Raw genomic sequence first — 26,751 nt, 5'->3', positions numbered from 1 at the left:
ATGGGTCCATCCCCACTCCTGGTTGCATTGCTCATCTTCTCTCTTCTTCATTTTCTATCTCTCTCTTTTGGCTTTGAGATTAAGGAAGCCACAGTTAGCCAGATTCAACAGGGCTTCAAGCGCAAGGAGCTCACATCGAGAGACCTCGTCGAGTTCTATCTTCGAGAAATTAACGGGCTCAATCCGCTTCTACGTGCAGTACTCGAAGTGAACCCGGACGCGGTAGACTAGTCCGACGAGGCCAACAAAGAGAGAGAGGCCACATATGGAGAATGCGCCGAAGGGTTACATGGGATACCGGTGCTGTTAAAGGGTAACATAGCGACGCGAGACCGGCTCAACACCACGGCTGGATCACTCGCGTTGCTTGGCTCGGTGGTGCCACGAGATGCACGGGTGGTTCGGAAGCTGAGGGCGGTAGGGGCTATCATTTTGGGGAAGGCGAGCATGAGCGAGTGGGCGGTATTTAGGTCCCTTGAGGCGCCTATGGGGTGGAATGCAATTGGTGGTCAGCCTAAGGTAACAAATACGCAGAGTACATTATTAGTAAGTTGGTCCTTTAAGTTTTTATTATTTTGCGGAATTAACGTATATATTTATTTACATTTTGCAGACTTAAATTATCATTACCATCCGATTCTTGTCTCAACAATTTAGGGTCGGCTATATGAATCTTGCTCCGGACTTTAACTCTATCAAGGGTATAATAGTCTCAATTATACCATATCCCTTCTCACTATTTTTATCCATGCTTTTTTGGACTTTTTTTTGTTTTTATCAGAGCATTTTACTTGAATCTTTCTTTTTATTTTTTTAGAGCGTTTTACTTAAATCAAATCACATCTCCTAACAGATGTTGTTCTAGGGTGATGTTGCATGTGGCCAAACTACTTAAGTCCACTTTCTCTTATTTTATCACCTATTGAAGCTACCACCAAGTTCCCTCAGGATGCATTTATTCTGAATTCTATCCATTTTGGTCTTGCCACTCATCCATCTCAACATCCTCATTTCTGCCACACTCATTTTATGATATGTTATTTCTTGACCACCAGTATTCCATCTCATAAAGCATGACTGACTTTACAACCATCCTATAGAATTTTTCCCTTAGTTTCACTCCTATGTAATGCTAATAAAAAACAAAGAGAAGCACATCTCCATTTTGTCTACCTAGCTCTATGTGCAATATCTTTCACAAATTCTCAATTCTCATAGATTATCGACCTGAATTATTGATAATATTCTCTTTTACGCTCTTTTTGGCTATCATCTCAGCTAATTCCTCATTTCTATTCCTATTATTGCGAAACTCTTTTGGGTACTACTTGTTTTCGTAAAATGGTTTGGTATTGTGGCCACATGTTGTGGACACTCAAAAGGTGCATAAGCACCTTTTAATGGTTCAGATTGAACCATCCTCATTCAAGGGCTAAAAATAATTTCTTTTTAATTTTTATTTAAAATAATATTGGTATGAAATTTGGGTTTTAGCCTCATTTTTAAAAGTAAAATTAAATAAAAAATATTGATCAAAATAAATTTAGAGGTAATTTGTTTACGTTTTTAATAAATATTTTAATATTCTATATTTTATGTTCAAGTCTTTTATTTGATAGTTTTTATTTTTCCCAATATACAAATAATTTGGGACTTCTTTTCTGCTGATATATTTTTCAGTCAAAGACCGGACTGAATTTTTTGAGTCGAAGTGCTTGAATCAAATTTCTTGTAACCACCCAAAGTAAGCCAAAAATCATGCATTCATCTTAACAGTGGCAATGGGCAAGGCCAGCCCAGACACGGCCCTTGTCCTTATAGGGTTGGCCAATGCCTAGCCCTGGCATACTTCAACTGGCCTTCAAGCGCAAGGAACTCACATCGAGAGACCTCGTCGAGTTCTATCTCCGAGAAATTAACGGGCTCAATCCGCTTCTACGTGCCGTGCTCGAAGTGAACCCGGACGCGTTGGACCAGGCCGACAAAGACAGAGAGGCCACATATGGAGAATGCGCCGAAGGGTTACATGGGATACCGGTGCTGCTAAAGGATAACATAGCGATGCGAGACCCGCTCAACACCATGGCTGGATCACTCGCGTTGCTTGGCTCGGTGGTGCCACGAGATGCAGGGGTGGTTTGGAGGCTGAGGGCGCCCGGGGCTATCATTTTGGGGAAGGCGAGCATGAGCGAGAGGGCAGAGTTTCGGTCCCTTGAGGCGCCTATGGGGTGGAATGCGTATGGTGCTCAGCCTAAGGTAACAAATCGGTGGAGTACATTATTAGTACGGTGGTCCTTTAAGGTTCTATTATTTTGCAGAATTAACGTATATATTTATCAGCATTTCGTGGACTTAAATTATCATTACCATCCGATTTTCATCTCAACTATTTAGGGTTGGCTATATGAGTCTTGTTCCGGCCTTTTACTCTATCAAGGGTGTAATAGTCCCAATTATACCATATCTCTTCTCACTATTTTTATCCATGCGTTTCTGGAAATTTTTCTTGTTTTTTTCAGAGCATTTTACTTGAATCTTTCTTTTTATTTTTTTAGAGTGTTTTACTTAAATCAAATCACATCTCCTAACCGATGTTGTTCTAGAGCGATGTTGCATGTGGCCAAACTACTTAAGTCCACTTTCTCTTATTTTATCACCTATTGAAGCTACCACCAAGTTCCCTCAGGATGCATTTATTCTAAATTCTATCCTTTTTGGTCTTGCCACTCATCCATCTCAACATCCTCATTTCTGCCACACTCATTTCATGATATGTTATTTCTTGACCACCAGTATTTCATCTCATAAAGCAAGACTGACTTTACAGCCATCCTATAGAATTTTTCCTTTAGTTTCACTCGTATGTAATGCTAACAAAGAACAAGAGAAGCACATCTCCACTTCGTCTACCCAGCTCTATGTACAATATCTTTATCAAATTCTCAATTCTCATAGATTTTCGACCTAAAATATTGATAATATTATGTTTTACGATCTGTTTGGCTATCATCTCAGCTAATTCCTCATTTCTATTCCTATTATTGCCAAACTCTTTTGGGTACTACTTGTTTTCGTAAAATGGTTTGGTAATTTGGCCATGGACCCTCAAAAGGTGCATAAGCACCTTTTAATGGATCAGATTGAACCATCCTCATTCAAGGGCTACAAATAATTTCTTTTTAATTTTTATTTAAAATAATATTGATATGAAATTTGGGTTTTAGCCTCATTTTTAAAAGTAGAATTAAATAAAAAATATTGATCAAAATAAATTTAGAGGTATTTTGTTTACTTTTTTAATAAATATTTTAATATTCTATATTTTATGTTCATGTCTTTTATTTGATATTTTTTATTTTTCCCAAAATACAAATAATTTGGGACTTTTTTGATGCCTTCATCTTAACAGGGGCAATGGACAGGGCCAATGGGCAATTGGGTTGGCCAATGCATAGCCCTGGCATGCTTAGTGCCTGGGCCGGCAAGGCGAAAAAAAAAGATCGGGCCAATCCGAACTGGGCTCGCACTAGCCCCAAAGAAAAGATGAACGTTCAAAAATTGGAGGTGGTTTCAATAAAGAAAAATGTCCATCCACCGCCGATTTGTGCGCACATGGTCTTACTTTAGGGTTCCCATCGTTTGTTCTTAGATTGATTCAAGGGCTTGGTCTTGCCACTCATCCATCTCAACATCATCATTTCTGCCACACTCATTTTATGATATGTTATTTCTTGACCACCAGTATTCCATCTCATAAAGCATGACTGACTTTACAACCATCCTATAGAATTTTTCCCTTAGTTTCACTCCTATGTAATGCTAATAAAAAACAAAGAGAAGCACATCTCCATTTTGTCTACCTAGCTCTATGTGCAATATCTTTCTCAAATTCTCAATTCTCATAGATTATCAACCTGAATTATTGATAAAATTCTCTTTTACTCTCTTTTTTGGCTATCATCTCAGCTAATTCCTCATTTCTACTCCTATTATTGCGAAACTCTTTTGGGTACTACTTGTTTTCGTAAAATGGTTTGGTATTGTGGCCACATGTTGTGGACACTCAAAAGGTGCATAAGCACCTTTTAATGGTTCAGATTGAACCATCCTCATTCAAGGGCTAAAAATAATTTTTTTTTACTTTTTATTTAAAATAATATTGGCATGAAATTTGGGTTTTAGCCTCATTTTTAAAAGTAAAATTAAATAAAAAATATTGATCAAAATAAATTTAGAGGTAATTTGTTTACTTTTATAATAAATATTTTAATATTCTATATTTTATGTTCATGTCTTTTATTCGATAGTTTTTATTTTTCCCAATATACAAATAATTTGGGACTTCTTTTCTGCTGATATATTTTTCAGTCAAAGACAGGACTGAATTTTTTGAGTCGAACTGCTTGAATCAAATTTCTTGTAACCACCCCATGTAAGCCAAAAATTATGCATTCATCTTAACAGTGGCAATGGGAAGGCCAGCCCAGACACGGCCCTTGTCCTTATAGGGTTGGCCAATGCCTAGCCCTGGCATACTTAGAGCCCGGGCCGGCTGGCCAAAAAAAAGATCGGGCCAGTCCAAACTGGGCTCGCACGAGCCCCAAAGAAAAGATGAACGTTCAAAAATTGGAGGTGGTTTCAATGAAGAAAAAAGTCCATCCACCGCCAATTTGTGTGCACTTGGTCTTACTTTAGGGTTCCCATCGTTTGTTCTTGGATTGATTCAAGGGCTCGGTACGACGTGCTCTTCACACCCCGCTAGAGACAAGTCACACTGATTTGACTTTCGAAACCAAAGCTTCTTACTTAGCCCTTTGTACCTTTGGTTTCGTGCGATTCCCTGGGACATATAAATATATGTGAATCACATATTGATTCGTATAAATGCATATGCAAATAAAATATTAGGGTAAAAGCTTTTAGTTTATTTAATTCATGATAAAATAAAACAACACCTATTGAAGTGTGGAACATATTTTAAGTAATATAATATAGAGAAGTGATCCTATTGGACCCTCCCCCACCCATGTGTGTAAGATCCTAAATGATCACTATTAAATTTGAGCAAGATCTATACAAAATTCAAGTCCTACACCTATGTGATAATATTTCTAGAGATCTGTGCCAACTTTAATAGTGATCCTTTGAGGTTTTACACACATGGGCGGGGGAGGGTCATATAGGATCAATTCTCTTTTTATAAATGTATAAAAAGAGTAATGATCCTATAGGACCCTCCCCCACCCATGTGTGTAAGACCCTAAAAGAACACCATAAAGTTAGTACGGATCTCTAGAAAAGTTATCACATGGGTGTACGACTTGACTTTTCTATAGTTTTGTGTCAAATTTAATGGTGATCTTTTAGGGTCCTACACACATAGGTTGGGGAGGGTCCTATAGGATCATTTCTCTTATAAAAATGAGTAATGATCCTATGAGACCCTCCCACTCCCATGTGTGTAGGACCCTAAAGGATCACCAGCACAGATCACTAGAAAAGTCAAGTCTCACACCCATGTGATAACTTTTCTAGAGACCTGCGCCAAATTTAATAGTGATCATTTGGGGTCCTACATACATGGGTGTGGGAGGGTCTCATAAGATCATTACTCTTATAAAGTTTATAATAATATATCTGACTTACGACCTTTACCCTACTACTACTGTGATGTGAGTAGTTCAAATTGTTTTGTCCCAACCACCCTGGCCGGAACTTATACGCATCACTTGTACAGGAATAATCTATATTATATATTATTTTATAAATAATAATAATACTTATTATATATTATTTTATAAATAATAGTATATATTATTATATATTTTATCAATATATTATATTAATTAAGTATATATAATATTTAACTATATTTATATTATTTTATATATGATATATTGTTTATATTAAATAATATATATTTATTATATTTTATATAATATATATATCTATTAAAGGTTTTATGTAAATATTCTCATGCCAACCAAGCGCTACCAAATATATGAATTGTTTGCACAATACTTTTTAAATATGCTATCAAACATGGTAAAAAGAATACACATACAAATTTATGCAAATATTTACACGGGTAAAGTATTTACTTATGTAACTATTTTTCGAGGAATATTTACGTGCTAACCAAACATGCCCTAAAGGTGTGGTCTCTATGAGGCTTAGGTCTTAAACAATCAAAGGCCAAAGAGTCTTGAAAGATGATTTCTAAGCAGCAAAAATCTTTATGATGACCTGAGTATATATTTCTATTTCTAATTATAAAACTTAAAACTTTAAAAATAGCGTAGATCGAACGGATTTATGAACACTTGAAATATTGAAAATTGATGGTTCAAATAATGTATTACAAGATGAACTATTTTCCATACTTGAAATTCCATTTTTTTTATAGGTCTATATATCTCGAGGTCGAGATGATAGGTTTGAGATTTTTCTACATCAAAATAACCCCTTATAGTGATTTTGATGTGTGCCTTCATTTGATTGTTTAGGGCCTCAACTTTATATAAACTTTTTCCTTTTTTTGAAGAAACAAAAATAGTGGTCAATTGAGATTAGGTTCGGAATTTGTAGGTCAAAACTATTCTTTCTTTCGAATATGGATATAAAAAGAAAAATACTTGTGACTCAGTTTGGAAATTTAAGTTCCAAACTAGTGCAATTACAGGGAAAAAAAAAAAAAAAGAGTTGGGTATTGAGAATCAGATTATATTTTTGACAAATAGCATAAAAACCTCAGTTTGGAACTCGAAGTGCCCAGTAGGGTTATTTGGAAAAACACAAAAATTCTCGCACCAAAGACATGAGCATAAATATAATGGGTGTGGTTTGTATAGAATTGAGGCTCTAAACAAAGTAAAACGCACTTTCAAATAGTATCGAGAAATATGGTTTTCACATTGAAAATCTTTGTGATAGCCTTAAAAAATATTTTTACCTTTAATTATAAAATTTAAAGCTTCAAAAATAGTGTAGATCGAGTAGATCAATGAAAACTTGGTAATCTTGAAAATTAATGTTACAAAAATGCATTACAAGATGCACTATTTCTAAAACTTGAAATCCACTTTTTGCTCATGTCGATTCATCTTAATGTCGAGAAGATCAATTTGAGGATATTTGGGCATCAAAACAACTTCTTCTAGTGACATTTTTGAGGTGAGCTCTAATTGGATTGTTTAGAGCCTCGGCTCTATAAAATTTTTTTCAAAATATAAAATAGCAACAAATTTTTCCTAATACCTCAGAAGATGAAGGGTATTTATTAACGTGCGTGGTTTGTATAAGGTGAGGTCCTAAACAATCAAAGTAAGGTGCACTTTTAAATAGTATCCAAAGATGATTTTCAATAGTTAAAATCTTTGTGATGGCCTGAAAATTTACTTTCATAGCTATTTATAAAATGGGATTGTATACTATGACAAGCAAATGAAATCTTTTTTTTTTTTTTCTTCTAATTTTAATTTTCAATTTTGCGATACGAAAATCTTATCATATTGGTAAGTGGGTTCCTGATTGCTAGTTAGGATTAAAGGTGGAATAATATATCTATCTGATTCATACTACAATTAGAAATTACAACTTATGTCAAGAAAAAAAACTCCTTTTTGGTTACTTCGATTCCGATCAGCTAAATACTCGTTGGTTACAAATATATGAACCTATCGCTTCACTTTATTTGATTTAAGGAAATGGAAAGTAGAAGAAAAGAAATTTTGGAGCTGAAATAACTCACTTGGAATACCTTTTGAAGGATTACGTGGTACGATTGAATTGAATAAAGCCCTTATATAATGAATAATTAGCTACTTGCTAACCATCAAGTAGACCATTTATTTTTGGTACAAAAAGATCACAACATTTCTTAACCTTTGGATATGAAATCTAACATATTAAAATATATCACAGCTTTCGAGAAAATTTGTTTCGAACTGTATATATCACCACCCATCCGATTTTACATCTAATGGTTTACAATTATCGTGACCTTCATGTATAAAAAGTAAATGGTCTCATCATATGCATCCTTATAAAATTTAAGCTTAAAAAATAGTGTAGATAGAACAAATCGATAAACACTTGAAATTATTGAATATTGACGCCTTAGATATGCATTACAAAATGCACTATTTTCCAAACTTGAAATCTTTTTTTTTCACGTCTATACATCTCAATATGGAGATAATCAATTTGAGGGCTTTTCATCATCGAAATATGAATTTCAATGATAAATAAGATCAAAACATTAAAAAATTGGACCAATGGGTAGAATCGATAAAACTAGTGACCAAATATTCCCCATTGGTTCCTTGAGTTTGTCCATGTGGACCACAAAACAAGAATAAAATAAAAAAGTAAAAGAACAGAAGAAAGTATTTGAAAATTTATGCTCAAATTGTGTTTTAAATCATGCATTAACTACTTTAGATTGAGGATAATACTCCCCACAACAAAACCCCTAACAAAATTAAGCCAAATATATGTACAATTTTTTTTCTGAAAATCCTGATGCTTTTTTAGGAAAGAAACTTGACTAAAAATTGAAAATACAAAAATATTGTTTAAATTATGCAACATCAGTGTAGATGGAAGCTAAATATATGGTTTTCTTGAAACCCAGAGGTTATCTTAAATGCTGCCAACATTTTTTATGCTAGCTCTCCTCGCATATGGTTTTTTATGGGAGAACTTGTTACATATATGCTAGAGGGCTACAATGGCATTGCCCTCTTTATGTAATAAAGTGCTAAGCAACATTGTTTGTAAAGGCCGTCAGCTTGGAAAACTTCATAAATTACTTTTTTTAATGCCAATAAATGTACTTTTTTTTTTTTTTGAACTCATTCATACTGATTTCTAATGACCATTTGATATTACATCTCTCTCTGGTTCTCGCTATTATATTAGTTTTGTTGATGATTTCACCCGTTTTACATTGATATATTTTCTAAAATCCAAATCTGAAGCGCTTCAAGTTTTCCAGTCCTTCAAAGAATTCACCGAAAAACATTATCAAGTACAAATTAACGTCCTTTGTAGTGATAATGGTGATGAATTTACTTCTCATGATTTTAGATCCTTCTGTCAAACTTACAGTATCAAACAACATGTCTTTTGTCCACGTAGACCTGCTAAGAATGGTATTCTAGAGCAAAAACACATACACATCAGTGAATTGGGGATGTATGTAATATTTACTAGTGGGATACCGATGCATTTTTGAAGTGACGCATTTCATACAACTGTGTTTGTAATTAATCGGTTACCTACCGACCTCTACCAATCCAAACAATAAGTCCCCATATCAAATGCTTATAGGAAAAGTTTCCGATTATTCAATTTTACGTGCCTTTGGTAGCATGTGTTATACTTATATTGAAAAAATTTTAAAGCGAAAACTCTCTACAAAGACAAAGAATGTGTGTTTATTTGGTACAGTGATGAGCATAAAGAATATCGATGTTACTCTCCTGTTAGCAGAAAGATACATGTTTCTTATTATGTGACCAGCGATGTGGGACAATTATTTAAGGAAGCACAGAAAATTTGTCAAAATGATGACTTACAGCCTTTACCTTCTTTTATTATAGCACCTGCAGGGGACACATTATCAACTAGATTTCAATCATTGCTACATAGTAGTTCTGAGTCCTTGATAGATGTAGTTATTGGCTAAGTACCGAGTGATGGTGGCAATGTTAATCCCTCCATAGAAAGTATTTCAAGTACACCAACCATAATAATCAATCAGGTCGGTCATCTAGAGATGTTCAACTACGAAGGTTCATTTTGATATAAGATTGGGCATCCTATAGTGAACACTCCCCTGAACATTATTCATTTCTCATTGCACTCACTAAACATACATAACCAAATACCTACAGATAAGCTATAAAAAACCCCAAGTGGATTGAAGCTATGAATGAGGAAATACTTGCTCTTCATCAAAATCACACTTGGGATCTTGTACCTAGACCAAAACTTAAGAATGTTGTTATATGTAAGTGGGTTTATAAGATCAAGTACAAGGCTGATGGCAATATTGAAAGATACAAAGCGAGATTGGTTGCTAAAGGTTATAATCAAAAGTATAAGTTAGACTATGAAGAAACGTTTAGTCCGGTTATGCAGATTGAGACTGTAAGACTAGCATTAGCAATGGCTAATCTTTGTGGTTGGAGATTACATCAGTTAGATGTCAAAAATGCATTTTTGCATGATTATCTCCAAGACAAGGTCTACATCGAGCAACCACCAGGGTATGGAGAATCCAAAGAGTCTGATTTTGTGTGTAGATTAAGGAGGGCAATATATGGCCTCAAACAAGCCTTGCGAGCTTGGTTTGAAAGCTTCTGGAAAGCCCTTCTTACATGGGGTCATTCTCGAAGTGTTGTAGGTAAAAGGATTCTCCGATATGTGAAGGGTAGGGTACCTTGGGTGCTAGTTTTCTCTTTCCTATTGGTGGAAGACAGCTTAACCTAATCGCCTATTCTGATGCAGATTGGGTTGGAGATCCCTGTACAAGAAGATCGGTATCTGGATTATGTATTTTCTTTACAGGATCTCTAGTGTTTTGGAGTAGTAAAAAGCAAATGATTGTTTCACGCTCAAGTTCAGAAGCAGAATCCCGAGCAATGTCTTCTACAGCTGCTAAAATCACTTGGTATCGCCACATTCTATCAGAATTGGGGATAAAAATTCAACATGCAATTCTACCTTGTAATAACAAAAATGCAATTAAGCATGCCTTTAATACAGTTCTTCATGCATGGACCAAGCAGATTGAACTGGACTATCATTTTCTTCAAAAAAAGGTTGAAAGTGAAGAGATTACTCCTTATTATGTTTCAAGTATAGAACAACTTGCTAATATTTTTACAATAGGTCTTCCTACTTCACAACATCTTCAATAACAAAAAAGTTGTACATGTTTCACATTGATAATAGTTTGATGGGGACTAATAAGAATGATGATAATGATCTAGAGAATGATATATCTAATGAATGATAAATGATAAAAAAAGATACGATCATGATAAGGATTAACATAATATATTGTAATATATGTCTTCTATGTACAAATTTGTTGTTGTAATCACATCTTTGATTGAGCCAATCAAGGATGAATATAGAATACTTATAAATAGAACTCACATCCCTCTTTATGGGTGTAGAGAATTTTACAGAAATATTGCTCTCTAAATGTCTTTAAGCTTTTGATATCTTGATCTCATAAAAAATATATTTTTGATCCAATTCTTTAATCTTTTAGAACTATTGTACATCAAGGAGAGATGAACACTAAGCGACATATTCAAGAGGATTAAGTGAATAAGCACGAGAGAAAATGATTAAGTGAGTCCGCATCATACTATGATTTTATTTCTGATTTCTTCTTTTTTCATTATCGTTACAATTACATTCATTATTTACAATTACATTGATTATTAAGAATAAGAATTCATTCTATCATTAATTAATGAAATCTATTCATTCTAATATTCTATCATTCTAATTTAATTATTTATATATATATATATATATATATATATATATATATATATATATATATATATATATATATATATATATATATATATATATATATATATATATATATATATATATATAGAGGAAAAGTCTTCCCAATGCCTATAGATGAAAATTAACAATGATTTTGCCTATGCTCATCACCGTCCAAAGTTCATTGCACGATCATGATTGTCCAGTAGTGTTTCAATTTTCATTTGTTTTATAAATCTGAATTATTTGAAATCTGGAGCGTGTGTACATCTTAGTGAGGCGCACGTAATAAAAATATAGAACAAATGTTTCGTAAAGTACAAATTGATCAAAATACCCTTATAATTTTTCAGGGGTAGTTTGGTCAATTTATATTTTACGAAGTATTGTTTCTATATTTTTATTAGATTATTCTATTTTTGATGAACACATGTTCCAAATTTTAGATCATTTTGATTTGTAAAAAAAAATAAAGAATGAAGCACTACTAAACCACTGTGACCGTACGATGAAGTTTGGATAGTGATGAGGGTAGGCGAAATCGTTGTTCATTTTAGCCTATAAGCGTTGGGAAGAGTTTTCCATATATATATATATATATATATATATATATATATATATATATATATATATATATATATATATATATATATAGAGGGAAAAGATGGGATTAGCCCACTAGCTCATACGAACCCAATGGTTCAAATTGAATTTGGGTTGATCTGACGATCACGGATGTCTAGTAGTGCTAGAATTGTTTTTTGTTTTTTTTTTTACAGATCCAAATCATTTAAAATTTTAGGTGTGTGTTCTTCTCATCAAAGTGCACCTAATAGAAATCGAAAAAAAAAAATTAGCTGTGAAAATAAAAATGATCAAAATAACCCCTGATACTTTTTCGGGGTATTTTGATCAATTTATTTCATGTAAAATATGTTTTTGATATTTTTCACAGATTCTCCTATTTTTTATGAACACACGTCTAAAATTTAAAGTGATTTGGATTTATAAAAATAAAAACTAAAATTCAAACACTACAAGACATCCGTGATCGTCAGATCGGCCCAGATTAAATCTAGGATGTTGGGCTTATATGTTCATATGAGCTAGTGGGCTAACCTCATCTTTTCTCATATATATATATATATATATATATATATATATATATATATATATATATATATATATATATATATATATATATATATATATATATATATATCAATTTTGTAAAGCTTTAAAAAGGGGTAAATTGGCCACTTTTGGGCCATACTTGGATCGATCCCCCACCAGTTTTGGACCCTCAATTAGACGAATTTTTAGAGATAGATATGAGTTTTCTGGAACCCTTGATAAGATATTAGATATGGATAATATCTAATTTCAATTAGGAATGAGATGATGGGTACCTCTAATACTGGATTCTAGCACATTTTGATCAAACCTTTATCATGCTTAATTTAAAATGGATAATAAGGTCCAAAAGAAAAAGCAAAACAAATAAAATCTAGATTTGCATTATGATCTATTTCATAAAATTTCATTTTTTATTGGGTTGTTGCCCTTCATTTCAATGGGGACAATTCTCATTGCTTGAAATTTGTCCGTGGTTAGGTGCCTCGATCTCGTCCTTCGGATCCAAATGATTTTGCGGCACACATCTCGGGTTTCGGGGGAACCCGGGACTTGAAATCGCTCTCTCGAGAACTTTGCTCAGGAGTAAGGGCAGGTATACCAACAGATGAGAGAGGAATTTAAGGTGGGTTTTGGACTTACGCGGGTTGCTAGCGTGGAGGCCCTCTTAGATCACGATGAAAGCCCCCCAATCCTACAGCTGGTTCGGAATCGCCTCCCTTGGCCTGTAGTCTATTGTTTTTGTAATCATACATCTATGGTTAATTTTACAAGACAAGTGGGCTAAAGGGCCCCACTTTGTCTTTAAGTGAATGTACACAAGACGTGCACATCCAAAGGAGAAAAGAGAAGAAACGATGAGATGAGGGTTGGGAGAAGGAAGAAGAGAGAAGAATACATTTGATCGGGTGACTAGCTTAGCACAGTGGCTAGATTGGTATGATGATTAACCTGGCATGGTAGCAAGACGGGCACAGTAACGAGACCGGCACGGCGGCAGTACTACTCGACAAAAGAACATCAACATCAACTAGCCTCGCACAATGGCAAATTCGACGTGGAAGCAAGACAGGCACGGTAACTTAGGTCGGCACAACGGTAGTACTGCTCGATGACGAGACTACTGTGACAGTGCTAGACTTGTCCCTAGGTCAAATGAGAGAGGAAAAAGAAGAAGAAAGAGGGAGATAAAGAATAAGAAAAGCAAAGAGAGAAAGAGAGAGAAGAAGAGAGAAATAAGAGAAAAGAGAAGGAAAGTAGAAGAAAGGCAAGAGAAGATGAGGAGAAAAAGGAAAGAGAAGAGAAAAGAGGGAAAGGAGAGAGAAGTGAAGAAAGAGAAAGGAGAGAGAACAGAAGAGATAGAAGAAAAGAAAAGAGAGAGAAAGAAAAGAAAGAAAGAAGAGAGAGAAACCATGGACAGTGATGGAGTTTCGCCGTCCATGACAGAGAAAGAACATGGATGATGATCGACTTTCGCCGTCGATGATAGAAAGAGAGAGAGACAAAATTGAAAAAGGAATATCATGCGCGGTGATGATCATCGCCGTGCACCACATGGGAAAGGGGAAATTTGGATAGGGGTTCGACCCTCCACTCGGGTTAAGGCCCGGCTCGCTGCGCATATTTCCATAAGATAAAGAAAGACTAAGAACGTCATACTCGGCAATGAGCATCGTCGTGCATGACTGGAAAGGAGAGAGAGAGGGAATATCAAGGTGAGGGAAAGAAAGACAGAGAGAGAAAGTTTTAGGAAAGAGAAAAAAGAAAAAGAAAGTAGAGAGAGAAGGAAAGTGAACAATGAGACATAAAAAAGAAAGAAAGAAGAAAGAGAAAAGAAAAGTGAAGAAAGAGATTAGGAAAGAGTAAGAGGAGAAAGAAAGAAAGGGAGACAAAGAGATTAAGAAAAAGAGAAGAAGAATAGGGAAAGAAGAGAGAAAGAAACACGCACGGTGTTGCTACCACCGTGTGTGTCAGAGAGAGAAGAAAACAGAAAGAGAGATTCGTGCATGGTGTTGCCATCGCTGAGCATGTTAGAAGAAAGAAAGAAACACTCACAACGTTGCCACCACCATGTGTGTCAGAGAGAGGAGAAAACAGAAAGAGGGATTTGTGCACGGCGTTGCCATAGCCGTGCATGTTCAGACGGAGAGAGACAGAGAGAAAGACAGAGCAGAGAGAGAAGGGAGAAGAAAGGGATTCATGCACGGCGTTGCCATCGTTGTTCATGTTCCGACAAAAAGAAAGATAAAGCAGAAAGAGAAGGGAGAAGAAAGGAGAAGAAGAGAGCAAGAAACACGCATGGCACTGCCACTGTCATGTGTGTTAGAGAGAGTAGAAAGTAGGGAGAGAGATTCATGCATGGCGTTGCCATCGCCATGCATGTTCAGACAGAGAGAGACAGAGAGAAGGTTAAAGCAGAGAGAGAATAAAGAAAGAAGGAGAAGAGGAAGAAGAAGAAAAGCAAGAAGAAAACACACACGACGTTGTCGCCGTCGTGTATGCGAGATAGAGAAAATAAAATAGAGAGAGAGAGGTTCAAGCATGGCGGTGCTATCACCGTGCACATTCCGCCAAAGAAAAACAGAGAGAAAGATTGCCAAGAAGAAGAAAGAGAGAGAATGGGACACACACAGCGTTGTCATCGTCGTGTGGGTTAGAGAAAGAGAAGGCAGAGGATGACATGCACTGCTCTGCCATAACCGTGCGTGTCTACAGAGAAGAAGAGAGAGAAGCCGAGAAAAAAAGAAGAAAGAAAAGAGAGAGGAAGCAAGAGAGAGAAAAAAAAAGGAGGAAAGAAGAAGATAAAGATGAGTGGAGAGAGAAAGAGAGAGACGAGAGGAGGAGAGAGAAAATTACCTTATCGAAGGATACCAGCCCTTTTCTTCTCTCTCCTCTCTCTCTCTCCAAGACGCACCCATGAATTCAAAGAAGAAAACCAAACGTTATTGATCAATTGAAAGTTTGAAGGGGAATCAGGGAAGAGCCAGGGAAGCCTTTTACAATTAGGTTTAGCATGTATTTATAGAATTGAGCCCAAACATGGGTGGATGCCCAAAACTATCTCAATTGATGATAATTATAATTATTTTGATCTAAAATAAATTCTAAAAGTGGTGTAAAATGACTGCTTTGCCCATGCCTCACAATTCATGGAATTCCAATACAGTCTCTACTACTGCCCTATAATGTACGTGATCTTCTGTGGATGATCCAAGATTGCTCTGGTGCTTGTTTGTCAAAAAAATGATTGTTTTCTTGTAGGGGCGATCGATTTGATACCAACTTTGAGCCATGGATCATGTTTTAAGCCACGATCATGCGACTTGAAATTTGGATGGATCTTGAAAACTTCGGATCTATAGTACGCTTGTTCCTAGATGTTTCTATGTGATTTCTTCACTGGATCACACTAAGCATGCAGTGAGGATCGTGTGGCAAAAAATGCAACTTGATTTCATGCTCGGACGAAGATTTTACAACTTTTGAGTTTTGACCGGAATATGAAATTTTGGCGCCGAAATTTACAGTCACTTTATTGGCTTTATGTGCAAAATCTTGCCGTTCATCATGTACAGGGTTCGAAATAGAGATAGCCTTAAACCTTACACACGCGATGGAACTAGTCTCACGTCAATCTGACGTACGAGAGCTGTGATTTGGCTACTCGAGCGAGGCGTGTCGCTGCTCATTTTCCTGCAACTTTCTTCACGGATCAGCAATTTCTCTTTAGCTTTTCTCCTTGTTCGGGCGTCATCACGGAGCGTGCCACATATCAAAATGCTCGTCTTGACGAGACGAACATGCTCACAAAATTGAGCACGATCCGACTTGGGATGAATGAGATATGGCATCCATAAGTCTCTGCCCGAGACTGTAAAAATAGCCACATTTTTTGGTGATTTGGTGCAGGGAGGGCGCATGGGAATAGTGTGCGGCCTACCCCTTTTTGGCCGTTTACTCATAACTTTTTCCTGGAGTGCTCTATTAAGCCGAAACTTTACCCATAAGGGTTTTCGACTGTTCCGGATCCAATGGCGGTGGTCCCATAGCAATTTGACGTACCAAAAATCAAGCTCTAGTTACGGGGTCCATTTCAGGGTGCAAGAGATTAATTTTTTTGAAATTGTTTCTTTGTCTGCATTGCCTTAAACATGTCGGATTGCAACGAAACTTGGCAGGTGCCCTTTTGAAGTACTTGAGAACATTCTGACTTGGCAGGTGCCCTTTTGAAGTCGGATTACCGGCTCCCTCTTTATTCAACATCAGGGACCAAGGTGTTGAAAAATGTCTTCAAACAGCTTGCCCCACCAAATGTTGTGCTTATGGAGAAGATAGAAGGACAACATTTGAAAAATTTCCTTCAGCTTTATTACTTTTTTCTTCCTAGCCACAGGACCACGAGAACGCCAAGGAGATCCATGCAATGTTGTAACTAGGATGCCCAGACGTTTGGGTGCAATGTACAGGTCCATCCATGGAGACTTTAGGGGGAGAAGAGACTTTTCTGATGGATCCTGTCAAAGTTCTCACCCTCAAGGGACTAATTGTGATTCTGACAGCTGAGGATTTGGTACAGACCTCGTTGATCAGAATCGAGCCCGTCTGGCAGTCGAGTGTCATACTGAAGGGCATTTTTCCCATTTTGGTTTGATTTTGTTTGTTTTACTGTTGGTGGTCTGCTGAAGGGCCTTCGGTTGGCGACCATCTGCGTGGTGCACCAGATTGTACTCGGTGGGTAGGGTACCTCAGTTTATCGAGGTGACCAGCTGTGGGTATAACCCATGCCTATTCCTTGCAGTTTTGTTTGCATAATGGGTCCAAGTTCCGGCTGACTTTGGTCTTCTTGGGGCATCTCTTGGAGTGTGTTTGTGACCTCGTGGGAATAGTGCTCTTCCTCATGAGACTTGTCTTACCTCCTTGGCGAGTCTTCTGTCGTTTGAGTCCTTTTTGGAAATGGACTCAGGCTGTAGGAACTTTGCTTGATGCTCGTAGTTTTGGGTCCTGGTATTATGACATCAAGGATTTTTATTTTGAATGTTGGCTGAAGTCGCCTGTTAAGGTGAGTGTTGCATCAACCTATTTATTGGTCTAAAAGTCCTTTGCAGATTTTCACTTGGACTTGGGAAGCGTTGTCGTAGAGATAATTTTCACCAACTTCTTTTTATTCGGGCTTTTTTACCCATGACCTTTCGGCCATGTCCACCCCTATTTTTTCATTTTTACTCACGGTGCCCTTTTGGGTTTTCACCATGCCCGGGTTTTTATTTATGGAACACTTTTACTCATGGTTTCGTGACCATGCCCGTCCGTCATTTACTCATGGCGTTCCCTTGTCCAGGACACCATTCCCATTTTTTTTGTGAAGGCATGTTTAAGGTCATGCCTTCGGGACATCATGCAGCCAGGACGTGCACTATACTTTAAGGTCATATGGCTATATCATAGTGGAGATAGATGGCAGTCTATTGAGGCCATGGAGTGAGTATGATAGTGGTCTTGACTAACTTTGGGAAGATGGCATGAGGCTATCTTTGAAGGATGGATGATGTATGAATGGAAGGTGGAAAGTGGTGACCCACTAGCTGACGACGAGTATGGATGGTAGGATGGTTTACCGTTTTGTGAACTCGGGTGAGACTCATTGGGGAATGATGAATGCTAATGAAGGAATTCACTACGGAGTTGATGAAGGTGATGTACGCACACGGACGGGTCAGTTTGGGAAGACGTGTGTGAAAATGCACGTAAAGGGCATGTTCGCGTGTGTGGGGGTGAGTTTAAGGTCATGCCTCTGGGACCTGTGCAATGTAGTTTAACGTCATGCGGCCAGGACGTGCACTATGGTTTAAGGACATATTGCTTGGACTGTGGTTATGCAGTTTAGAGTCATGCAACTAGGACCATGCAGTTTAAGGTCGTGCAACTAGACCTCTGCTATAGTATAAGGTCATATAGTTTGGACCATGGTGTGAAGCCTTTTAACGTCATGCTGCCATGACGTGCACTCCAGTTTAGAGTCATACAGCTGGACCGTGGCTACGTAATTTAAGGTCATGGAGCATGGACTATGCAGTTTAGGGTCATGCAACTAGACCTCCGCTATAGTTTAAGGTCATATAGTTTGGACCATGTTGTTTAAGGTCGTGCATCTAGACCAAGGTGTTGCAATTTAAGGTCATGCAGCTCAGACCAAGGCTATGCAGTTTAAGGTCATGTAGCTCAGACCATGGTATGGGTCGCTCAGTAGGTGAAGCTTTATGGGGGATAGGTCCGTGGATAGCTATCTGACTCCCTGGGGATAGAATGATTAAAGCCAGCAGGGGTTTAGATGGAGAAGCAGACTTCATTAGGGATTAGGGGACAAGTATGACTCCCTAAGGTGAAGGATGGAATTCCATGGGGAATAGGTTCATGGAAGGTAACCCGACTCCTGGGGATAAGATAGCTTGGTGCGAGACTGACCCATAGGGGATTAAAGGGGTAACATGACCTTAACTCCGCTGGGGATGAGGGACAGTGGATTGCTTCTGACTCCATTGAGGATGACCAGTCATGGCTTGGGTCGAACGACTTGGATGCAACTCCACTGGGGATAACAGAGGCTACGGCTTTAATCCAACTCCACTAAGGATAGTGGTAGAATACTCGTAGTGATGATCAAGTTTAGACATGCACGGCGCTAGCCACAGACAGTAGCAACATATGCGACGATAGTCATTGCCGCACATAGCGCTAGCACAAGCGGCCTGGCGTGCATGGGAGTGGCCACGGGCAGCAGTAGTACTGGCACGCACAACGTTGGTTGCACGCAGTGTTAGCAACGCTCGGCGATGAGGAACACATCTATCTTTTAGCCTGCGTTCGGGCCTCGGGCTTGAGCCCTATCCGGTCCGTCTGAAGGTCGGTGCTCGACGTTGCACAGGAGGCGGTAAGCCTCTATTCGAGCCTCGGGTCAAAACCCGACCTGATCCATCCCATCTAAAGGTTGGTCCTCGGCATTGTGTGGTCGGCAGTAAGCCTCAGTTCGTGCCTTAGGTCTAAGCCTGACCCAGTCCTGCCCATCGCCGATTGGCCTTCTGGGACCTGTCAGGTATTCTTGCTTTGTGAGGGGTACATTGGTGAAACTTTTCCTATATAAGGGGATTAACCCCATTTTTCATTGTTTTTATCTCAAGTAAAATAGTAACCATGAGAGAGAGGAAAGGACTTCCAGTGAGAACTCCGGTGTCAGGAAAGTACTCGGGTTTGTAAGCAGTCTGGCGAGCAGGAGAAGTTTTCGGCTGTGAGGCGAGAGCACCGGTAGGGAAGACAGGCATAGTCGCAGTGGTTGTCGTCGCTGGAATAGAGGAGCAGGCAGGTTGCCGAGGCGAACTAAGGTTCCTACAGTGATTCTTGAGATACCGGAGAGGTGGGAAAGAGGTAAGTGAGGGTCGCCGGGGCATTCTGTGGATTCCCGATTGTTTCCTGATGGCATTCCGTCATCAGGGAGTAGTGGAAGGGTAGCAGCGGTGAGCAAAATTTTTTTCTGGTGTCGGGATGTAGTGGAACAGGTGTCATAGTTGGTTTTCAGCGAGCGGGAGAACGGTTTCCCGGTGGGCAATCGAAGGTCACAGGGAAAGTAAACAGCTGCAAGCATCCGGACTGTCGTGGGGAGACGAAAGGTTGCCACGGATTCTAGTCGTCATAGGAAAACGAGGAGTCTGGGGAAAGTGCACAATCGTCGGGGAGACGAAGGGTTGTGGGAAGGTGAAAGGTCACTGTCACGAGCGAACATGTACGGCGACAGTGAACACAGTCGACGTTATGTTTCCAACACAGTCGATGTTACCCTCTTAGTCACAACCGGCGTTAGTCCTCAAGAAGTGCAATCGGCGCTAGGCTTTAGAGACACAAGCGGCGCTAGCCTCACGTGGCACTTATCAGTGCCTCAGTCGCGCATGGCCAACGACATGACGCATACGGCATTTATCACGTGCCGTGGTGGTTGTTCACTTGAATATCCTTTCATGAATGGCAGTAAGTTGCTACTGACTATGGTTATGCTCGGTGAAGAGTTGCGCTCGGTGATTGTCATACACAGTGATGACTTGGGTAAGCAAAGGTGATGGCCAATGGTAAGGCCGTGTTTATGATGCCTGTTGGAAGCTAAGTCCTCAAGCACAACAGTAAAGTCTATCTTGTTCTGTGGAAGGGCCCTCACTGTGAATAGGGTAGGCTCTCCATCATAGGCCAGTTCGTTGTGAGAGAAGTCTGCTTCGTATTTTTGGTATACCCCATCAAAGCGCTTCCACCTTCTCCTATTGTGAGAGCCACTTTTGGCCAGTAACCGTCCTCTTCGCCTCAGATGCAAGAGCAACGCTTCTAACATGAGAGCAATAATTGGCCTGTAACTATCTTCTCTTCATATGCAAGAGCAACGCTGGGGGTAGCCGTTCTCTTTTCCTCATATGCAAGAGCGACGCTTGGGGTCAACAGTCTTCTTTTCCTTATATGCAAGAGTGATATTCCTATACTGCAACTGAACTTTATTGATCAATTGAAAGTCTAAAGGGGAATCATGGAAGAGTCAGGGAAGCCCTTTATTTCAAATAACAAATAAAATTGGGCTAAAATTTTGAGTGCAGCCCCACTTGGGTGCACTTGAAAAAAATATAATTCAAAATTAGAAAATGGTGAACTAACATGCGCATAGATATTGGTTATTTCAAAATTTTCTAATATTTTAGGTGTGAGACGGTGACAAATACACATGCCCAAAATTTCAAATCTCTCATATATAAAAAGTAATTAAAATTCAAATAATAACATACATTATCAACTGTTTGATCAAGATCAATCCGCCAGGAGTCGGACCAAAATTATTAAATAAAATAGCTTTGGCATTTTTTTCACAAAATTATGCAATGAATTATTTTTACTTACCCCTTATAATGTTAAATGATGAATACTATGCTTTGGATTTGAACCTATATGGCATGAGCATCTGGATCGAGCACTGTGTCAGCGATAAGTGCAGCAACAAATCTAGCAACTGTAACTTTAGGCACCGAAACTGACGGCTCCATCATTACTCCATCAAGTGCTAACAGCGTAGTTGGGATCAAGCCCACTCTTGGCCTCACTAGTAGAGCTGTAGTTATTCTTATATCTCCTCGACAAGACATTGTTGGTAAGCTTTCTGTACATAAATATGAGAAGCAATTATGTAGCACAAACCCCCAATATAACTTAAAGGACAGCATGCTTCACTCACTGTGAAAGTATATATACAGAATAGGATCATCACCACCGTTTGCTTCAATGATAGGTGGAGTAATATTGATCTTTTATTTATTTTTTAGGAAATTGTTCTTATCTATATTGGTCTTTCTATTTGAAAAATAATCGTTAAATTATGGCGGAACAGTTTGCGATTCTATGTCATACCCACCATACAAAGTGCGTATGGCATAGTTTCCCTTTCATCAGTTATGTGTGCTATTGCAAGAACAATATAGGATTGATTACCTCCTTCCAATCCACTCAGTATATTCAGATTCAATAATTGTTATTTAGAATGCTACATATTGACTTTGAACAATTTCGTATAACTTTTGGATTAACATGTAGAAAATAGCAGGCCAATTTTTCGGACACTATTGGATGCAGTGTTTGTTTTGGATGAAATTGTTGGTTTTGATCAAAGGGACAAGAAAGCTACAATAGCAGCATCCAAGTTCATACCTGCTGGGGGTTACAAGCAATTTCTCAAGGCAGAGGGTCTTAGAGGGAAAAGATTTGGGATCCTAAGAGAGTCTTTCTTCAATTTCTCAGGGACATCTGTGTTAGCACAGACATTCGAAACCCATTTTAAAACATTAAGGTACTAATTAGAGAAGCCACTTGAAATTTATTATGATGTATTATGATCGAAACACAGAGAAAAGGTTAGAAGAAAAACTGATTACTTCAAAACTTGAGTATCAGTTTTAATATTGTTTAGAAGAAAAAATATCATGTAAGCCAACATCGTTATACTGTCATATAAGTCACTTTCAAACTGAGGGATCCGTTAGGCCCAAATTTTGCACACACGTAGGCCTTATCTGAAATATCAAAATTTATGAAAATTGAAAATAATCAACTATATAAATTTGCATACAAAATAGAAGACAATGAGGCTCCCATTTGGTGTATAGGAGATCTAGGACTTCATCAACTTAAAAAAGTTTTTTTTAAAATTGTTTATTTTTCATATCCAAGTTGTATTCAAAATTTGAACCAGGAAAGATCCCTTTGGCTATGTTTTGGAGCTCAGCCTATACTCTAGCTATAAGCCTGTTGGAGTGTAGAAGTTATTCCCTCTAACTAAATTTTCATAAGGATGTATTTTTCTTTGTTATCCTAACACTGCACTTATTTTATTTTGATTTTTGTCTTCTTTAAATTAAAACATATCTAGAAAATGAATATTGATTGAAAATAACACTTATAAAGAAAATATGAGTTGCGGATAGTATGAGAAAAACAAGATTGTAAAAACTCAAAATTCAAACACCATTGAAAACTAAAGTTCCATTTTTCTTCTAGTTTTACTTGTTTCCTTTAAATTTCTTCTATATTATGTTCTGTTAAAAAAAAATCCTAATAGTTTTCAAATTATTATGAGGAATTATAAAATTTTGACAATAAGCTATGGAATAACCTCATCAGAAAATTCTCAAATAGATTTATGATACGCTTTTGGTTGTGTCGCAGGCAAAAGGGAACCATTCTGGTAGATAACATAGAAATATCAAATATTAATGACATTTGGGATGTTCGAGAGAGAGGAGAAGGGTTGGCATTGCTCTATGAGTCCAAAAAGGCATTGAATGCTTACTTGTCTGAGGTACTGGTTTCTCCTGTTAGGACATTGGCAGATATGATTGCTTTCAATATAAAGCATTCAAAAGAAGTATCTCTTGCCCTCTCCCCCATCCCCTTCCCCTTCTCTTCTTTAATTATAGAACTTGACGATGTTCTATCCTCATTTAATCTCTTTTGAATGTTAGCCCTGGATCAAAATTGACTTCTTTTATTTTAACATACCAGGGTGTTTACTCTTTTCTTTTAGCAGGCTGAAATCTATCAAACGGGTAAACGATTCCCTACCCATTTTCATTAATTCAAAAAGAAGAAGAAAAATTATAAGCATATTAGATCACCCTTTGATGGGTCAAAAAAAGACCCCAACAAGAGCCGTTTTGGTTGTATTTTGGTATATCAGGGTGTTGGGACAAGGCTCTGATGAAGATTATGATATTACATCAGAGTGTTCACTCTTCTTCAACACATGTTCCGTTTTTAGATCCTCCTTGTGTGAAGGATGCCTCAAATTACCAAAAATAAATATCACAACCGATATTTTACTGTTTTTCATGATTTGCAGTAGACATGAATACACCTTTTCAGTTGGTTCAAACCGAGCTTAAGCATGATCTAGCAGGAGTAATTCAATCCAAAAATAACTCTGAATTGTTAAGGACAATGTTAACCAAACTAGTGCGATAGTATATTCCTTCATCTGACTTAAACCTCCAAAGTGGATGGTTGGCTTGTTACAAAACTATGTAAGTACACTATAATGGGTCAAAAAGTAATAGCGCAGGTTACATCCCTTGAACATACATTTGAAATTCCCAGTTAGGGGGAAAACATGAAATATGTTGGTTTGTTTTCTTGGAAATATGGAATAATATATTCTATTAAGAAGGATGATTTTGTATTATATCCATTATTTTCATGTTCCTTTTAGCACTAGTCAAAAAAATAAAAAAATGGGGGAGTGAGGACTTCTATGTAAATACTGAATATTTTGGAAGCAGAACATAATCACTGCAACAAATAATGGGATGGACATAAATTTTTCTTAAAAAATACAAAATTTATAAAAATCCAAAAATATAATAATTTATTTGTAATAGGTTTCTTTATGTTTTTATCATTTTGGTAAAATATTGAAGTGTTTTGGCCGTGAATACTTATTTTTACATTTTCCCTTCTTTTCATATTATTTCTAAAATAACCCATATCACACTGGCAGAGAGCTTAAACAGGTCATACTACTGCCAAGTGAAAAGGGCCATATCAAATCTCAAAGAGTTATCAAGAAATGGTATTGAGAAGGTGATGAGGGAGAAGAAATTAGATGCTATTCTGGCTCCTGCTAATACTCCAGTCTATACCGTATTAGCAATTGGAGGTTATCCTGGGATCAGTGTGCCTGCTGGCTATGACGAGGAAGGTATGCCATTTGGGATTTGTTTTGGTGGACTCAGGGGCTCAGAGCTCAAGTTGATTGAGGTCGCCTATTCTTTTGAGCAAGCAACACACGTTAGAAGGCCTCCAACCTTCAAGTCTTGATACATTTGCACTTAATAGTACGACCCACTTTTATTTGAAGATAAATACAATGCATCCTGATGATTGGTATTAATGCATCTAAATTGGTCACTTGTCTGAATATTAATTATGTCGGTTTTTTTTTTTTCCTTTGTTTTTGGAGTAGTTCAGTGTTAGGAATAGAACTTGGGATGTAGCATTGCTTGATATCAACTAATAACCACTCAAGCCCAAGCCTTACCCTATTCCCATTGTGCTTTTAATGTTTGAATACACACAAGAAAATGAGTTCAAGTGATATTTTGCTTCTTTTCTATCTATAAAATTTATGATACGAAAATCATATAAAGAGACCATTTACTTTTCGTATAAGGAAGTCATAATCGCTCTTGTCCGTCAGATTTCAAGTCAGGTAGTTGTAAAGTATTGTTGATTAAACTTAGAGTTATAAATAAAAAATAAAAAATTCTCAAACTTGGTGAGACACCCCAAAGTATCCAATTTGACATGTAATAGCTAGTAGCATTATTGACGTCCTTGTACCAAAGATAACTGGCTCATTGTACACAATACCTTTATGATATGAATACTCTTAAGATACTTAAATGAATCTTCTTTCGTGGTAGATCGATGATTACTTGAATTTTTTAATCCAAATCCATTAATATTTCCCGGCTAATAGGTTCCATAAACACTTGGTTTTATCTTAGTATAATTTGATTGTTAGTATAGTGCACTAGTATTACTTTTATCCTATGGCATTGTATACTATGAAATCATTTATTTTTTGTGCAAGGACACAATCACTTTTAGCTATTGGATGTGAAATTCAATAGATTAAAATATATCATAACATTTGACAAATTTTATTTTAGACTTTGTGCCCAAATATCCTCAACTCTTTGATTTCAAATATAACAATCAATAATAATTGTGCCTTCCTTGTATCAAAAGTCAATTCATACATTATGTCACAACAATGCACTATTTCAGGTTCCATGTTTACACTATGCAGGATGTCACTTTTAGTTTAATGATATAACTTGAAGAAAATCTCAAACCAATGAATAACCAAAAAAAAGTCATATCCTAAATATAAAAATATAAGGGAATCATCCTATTAGAGAAAATAACAAAACTCTACATAGCTTTGTTTACGCATGAAGCTTGGCCGAGAAAGAACTATGTTTCTTCCAGCTTAGTTTACGGGATACAAAATCAATAAAAATTAATAGAAAAGGTTCATCTCATATTATCAATGTTATCAAACTCACTTCGCTTTGGACAAAAAGGTCGAAGCCTTCAGATTTTAAGCATAAGCCGAATTGAAAAGCATGGTGTCGTCGCTTCGGTCAAATTCGGGCCACTTCAAGGCTAGTCTGCCTACTTTGGGTCTGCTTCGGTCGAACCTTCGGGCTGCTTCGATCAAAAAAGAAATACCTATATAAGAATATTTTTATTTTTTTATTTTTATATATATAAATATCTAATTTATTTGTATTAAGTTTTTTTTAAAAAGTTCTAAATCCTCCCCTGACCGATCCAAATACCGGAATACTTCATTTTCTCACCAAACCAAACAAAACTCCAAAACGAATCTGACCACATTGCATATTACAGATGACAAAATGTTGGCCTAACAACTTTCAACATAGTCCGACCATACTAGCAAGACATTCACCTCATAGCCAAGGAGAAGATTAGAGAAACTTTAGA

At 37.2% G+C, this 26,751-nt stretch overlaps 1 pseudogene; it reads left to right on the top strand.

Moving 5' to 3' along the window:
• LOC18441736 (putative amidase At4g34880) lies at positions 1–25,056 on the top strand (annotated as a pseudogene).
• The last annotated feature ends 1,695 nt before the right edge of the window (positions 25,057–26,751 follow it).

The sequence above is a fragment of the Amborella trichopoda genome, chromosome 9 (genome assembly GCF_054954075.1).
Source record: "Amborella trichopoda isolate Santa Cruz 75 chromosome 9, AtrichopodaSantaCruz75HAP2 v2.0, whole genome shotgun sequence".
In the NCBI taxonomy this organism is placed as follows: domain Eukaryota; kingdom Viridiplantae; phylum Streptophyta; class Magnoliopsida; order Amborellales; family Amborellaceae; genus Amborella; species Amborella trichopoda.
This window is presented reverse-complemented; position numbering and strand designations above follow the sequence as displayed.